The sequence below is a fragment of the Rhinolophus hipposideros genome (assembly GCF_964194185.1).
Source record: "Rhinolophus hipposideros genome assembly, chromosome: 5".
In the NCBI taxonomy this organism is placed as follows: domain Eukaryota; kingdom Metazoa; phylum Chordata; class Mammalia; order Chiroptera; family Rhinolophidae; genus Rhinolophus; species Rhinolophus hipposideros.
Window position 1 is genome coordinate 102735150 of NC_138051.1, and position 4985 is coordinate 102740134.

The following is a 4985-nucleotide window of genomic DNA, read 5'->3' on the forward strand; positions in this document are numbered from 1 at the left end:
AATCAAAGAGGGGCTGTGCCCAGCTGCCTCTGTCGTCTCCTCAGCCCTGCACAGCTGCCCTCTCCCTCAGGGTTCCTGACACTCTCAGGATGTGGGTCATCTCACTGTGTCCCTCGCACAGTAATACACGGCCGTGTCCTCAGGTCTCAGACTGCTTCCTTAAAATAACCGTCATGGACCCTGTGAAATGTAGGAAACCGTTCTCTTGTGACTTAACATTCCCGCACTCATTAGTCATTGGCTGTGAGGCTGCCTGGGGAGTGCGTGTCTCTTTCTATCCACCTTCATGTCTGTGTTTCCACTATGACTCCTTTTCAACCTGTGTCCTGCTCTTATTAACTGTCTCTTTTTCATCAGGTCGTGCAGACACCAAACGCCCTGTATTGCCAGTGTCCCAAACCCTGGTGACATTAACTAACCAATGTGATTGCTGGTTATGTGGACACCTCAATATGCAAAAGCACCAGGCTCTGTTCCTGCTGATGTGAACACCTGGTGGACAGGGGACATGCTGGTGACAGACAGGGTGTGGTGACCATGACAACACAGACATCACTCAGTCTCTTCCGCTGCTGAGTCACTCAGGCTCAGGGGATTCTACACAAGGTCAGGGACTGTACTTACCCAAGGGGGACACAGGAGAAAACGTCCCCTGAGCACTGGAAGCAGACACGACACTGGACGTTCCTGGTGACATATCAGGACAACATTGCACTCAAACTGTGTGGTCTGAGTCCACAGGCGGGACGTCCAAACCTCCCAAGGAGACTAAGTGACTGTAGCACTACCTTCTGGGCCCAGGTGCCTGCCAGCTCACACCCCCCTTGGGACTAGGTTATTACAGCTGCTCCCGAGTCAGCTGCCCGATACAATGTACTCTGTGTGTGTGTGTGTGTGTGTGTGCACCAAACATGTGCCCAGGCTCGGCCAGGCAGCAGGACCCAGCCTTACAGCTACCACAGGCCAACGACAGGCCCTCTACAGCAGCTATTTCACACCCGTTCTGCTCTCACCCACTGACACAGTACGTGGAGGCTGGAGGCACTGACGTGACTCATGAAATATTTCAGAACCTGAGAACTACAGATTCCACTGTGAGCCAAGGTCCTTCATTTTGTGTGTATAAATAAAGTATTAAAGGGATCCCACCAAAACAGGACGACATGGACTCAGGTATCTGGCTCCTTCTGTCCCTCCACACGCCACCCTGAAGCAGCCACATTACATATTTAGGGCCCTGTGTTCATATGTTGTGCCCCACACACCTGCCAGGTGAGAATGGCAGGAAGTCCACCTGCGTATCCCAAGTCCAAGTTCTTTTCTAGTGCAGAGGGTCTGATTCTCATGCTTTGGAGACTATGAATTGGAAGAAAAGAACTTAAGTCTCTCCAGGACAATGGAACAAGAGCTCCTCACCACTGTGCACACTGCAGGACGTGAACCCCTGAGTCTCTGTGGTGCCTCAGGTACACTTATCGCCCAGGAGGAGGAGCCTATGTCGTCACTGATGGAAATGCTGCTTTTCTGTAAAGTGAACGGGACACACAGAAACTCACTTAATCTGTTAAAAGGATTGTTCACACTTTCTATCAGATCAATGACGTAGAGCTGTCATTGGACTGGCCTGTCCCCAGGGATGGGGACAGGTCTGATGGGTTTTCGGAAAGAGCTGCACAGTGTCCTTTCCTGTTTGTCCATCCTCGTTCTGTCTCCTCCTCTTTGCAGATGTCTTAGCACTCAGCTTCTCACCTGTTCTCTCTCCACAGCCACCATCCAGCTCTCACTACACACTCTTCCAGGGACGTTCAGAGGAGGAAACTGTTGGGGCCCAGGGCAGGCTCCCCAGGATATCCCACAATGGGGTATTTTTATTTAGAATGAGTTATGTCAAAAGCAGCCAGAACAAGAAGAGCATGTAGACCCTCCCTTGTGTCCTCAAAGGAAGGAAATTAATCTCCCCTGTGTAAGGGCTGTCCTTGATCCAAGGGTGGGTTCCTAAGGTATCAAGGTCTTTAACCCAAGAAATAGAAGAAATTTTGAAAGTATGATACATTGAAATACTTAAAATGGAGACTGACTGGACCACTTGTATGGACACTGATGGCCACACACCGTCCTTCGAACAGCAAAGTGGGGGGAGATTCTGCTCCAGGGAAGAAGGCCACACAGGGATGGATGGGACGTGTAGGGACCTGCCATGAGCCCCAAATGCAAGAGATGCAGCTCTGATGGTGGAACAAGACCCTGCAGCCTCTGGGAGACGCACAGCCCTGGGGACACTGTGATTGAGACTGAGTTTAGCTCTTTTCCTGAACAGTAAGAGGATAAGTCTGCCTTTCAAAATTTTAGAACAATTTCGAGAGACACCAACGTCCAGGGTCTACACATACACAAACGATGTGGATGCCTGTGTTCTCATGACTATTAGGGGTGGGGACATATGTCAGGGCTTCTGTGTCCTCTGTCCTCCATTCTGCTTCCTGCTGTGACCCTTGCACTGTAATGCAGTTTATCTTCTCTGACCACAGAGAGGGAGCCGCCTGCGACAGCTCAAAGGAGAACATTCTGGCACCTTTTGAGGACTGAGTTCAGGGATGTCAGGCTGAAAATCACCATCATGGTCATATTTACACCATGAAAATAAGAAATCACTACAGAGAGGTTAGTTATTTTCTCTCCTCCTGCAAGTTGGACAGAACTGAAAATCTTTCATAGATAATTAACAAAAGCAGTTCCTTCGTCTCTATATCCATAACCCTAAGTCAAAGAAAGGCTGTGCCCAGCTGTCCCCGTCATCTCCTCAGCCCCGCACAGCTGCCCTCTCCCTCAGGGTTTCTGACACTCTCAGGATGAGGTCATCTCACTGTGTCCCTCGCACAGTAATACACGGCCGTGTCCTCAGGTCTCAGACTGCTCAGCTCCATGTAGGCTGTGCTGGTGGACGTGTCTGCGGTGATGGTGACTCTGCCTTGGAACTTCTGTGCGTACTTTGTGCCACCACTGCCTGCATAGATTTCCCCTATCCACTCAAGCCCTTGTCCCGGGGCCTGTTGCACCCAGTGCATATAATACTCAGTGAAGGTGTATCCTGAAGCCTTGCAGGACACCTTCACGGAGGCCCCAGGCTTCCTCACCTCAGCCCCAGGCTGCACCAGCTGGACCTCGGAGTGGACACCTGTGGGGAGGAGACAGGAGAGGGTGGATCCCCGTGACTGTCCCAGGTTCCCTCATCAGCCAGGGACTGGGGAGCCCCTTACCTGTCGCCACTGCCACCAGGAAGAGGACTGTCCATCTCCAGTCCATGGTGAGGGCTGTGCTGTCAGGACGTCTGCAGGGGAGCGTGTGGCTGTGGGCGATGCTCTCAGGGCACAGACATGTCCACATTTAACCCCGCCCACCTCGGCTCATTTGCATATTCATGAGCAGAGGGTTTCATAGCTGAAGCCTTGGCCCAATAGAGAGAAGCTCAGTGACTCAGGACCATGCTCAGTGGGCGTCTAGGGTCCAGGTCCTAATCCTTGTTGGGGGATGTGTGTCCCCTGCCAGGTCCCTGAATCTGTGCAGACACAGCCCCTCCCACTGAGGAACAAGCCCCCCAGGATGTGATCCTCACTGAGAAGCCCCCGGTGAATGACACGGAGACCACCTGAGCCTGTTCTGGGCTTTGATGTCTCAATCCTATGGTCGTTTCTCTTCAACTTTTGAAAATTTCAAAAATGGAAATTCATCCTTTTCATCCAGGTTTTTTTTCTTAACTGAAGTTCATTGGGGTAACAATTGTTAATTTATATTTAGACATACTGTATTCTTAGAAACCTCATTTTCAATTAGATTTTCTGCTCATTGTCTTTGGTAAATTCTCCTGATAGAACAGGATATTTACAGACACTTCAGCAGTCTTTGCCCAAATCTTGTTTTACATGTTTTTATAAAGAGGAAGGAAGCCCCAGGCCCTCAGAGGAAGCCCCTTCTTTTCCCCTCCCCACCTGCTCTTGGGGCTGCAGCCCCTGCGGGTGGGTCCTGAGCGACCCCTGCAGCCCAGCCTGTGCCCTGCAGGGGAGGGTCCTGTCTGGGCTCAGAGGGCGTGACCTCTAGCGTCTCTAGTCCTGTGTTAAATGTCTGACTTCACAATGTTCCTACAGAGACATTTAAGGTTTTAACATCATGTATGAAATAATGAGTTGATATTACTAAATCCCAACGACTCTGCAGGGAGACGTTAAGCAAGTGTTTTATAAAAGACCCAGGGAGCCCCTTCCCTGTGGCTGCTGGATGGACTGATGCAGTTCTGAGCCCAGAAGCTCTCGGGAACTTTGGGGGACTCTCATCTCCTTAAGAGTCCTCTCCTTGAAGGTGACATCTGGAAATTCCTCAATTGTCTCACAGCCCTGTCACCTCTGCTCTTCAATAAAATAGACACAGAGTGAATGATTTTAGGAGGAATGGACCACAAAGAGTCCTTCTCCTCTGTACTTAATACATGGCCTTCCCCCACTCTGACCCTACACCTGGGGAGTGACTCTCTTGTAAATAGAACCCCAAGAAATGTGACACATGCACACACTTGGAAAGAACCTACATCCTGCCTCTGCTTTTTCTCATAGTCCATGGGCCCTGTGCAGGTGACCCATGAGATGGACCAATCTAGTCCATCAGATTGTTAGAATCAAGGCCCAATCACACTATTGCCCACTCACGGCACCTGCAGTGGGCGTCCCTTGGAGAACCCATGTCTGCGGGAGGGAAGGCACCTGAGAAGTTGGAGGAGGAGGAGGCAGCACCGTTGTCAGCTGACTCAGGTGAGGCTGCTCGTGTGTGTGACGTTGTGTATCCTTAGGATTAATCACCTGTGAGGTGGTCCCTGGGTCTGGCTGTGACCTCCTCAAGGGCTCTGCCGTGGTCAGCTCGCTTCCCTGTGACCCCTTCTTTCCCCCCTGCAGCACCCACAGTCTCTTCCTGACTCTGTTACCCTGGTAACTGTGCCC

At 51.1% G+C, this 4985-nt stretch overlaps 1 gene segment (V, D, J or C); it reads right to left on the reverse strand.

Moving 5' to 3' along the window:
• Nucleotides 1–2855: 2855 nt before the first annotated feature.
• Nucleotides 2856–3303, reverse strand: LOC308497934 (immunoglobulin heavy variable 1-3-like). The segment is given in 2 exons: nucleotides 3258–3303; nucleotides 2856–3175 (listed from the first exon to the last, which is right to left on the reverse strand).
• Nucleotides 3304–4985: the final 1682 nt, after the last annotated feature.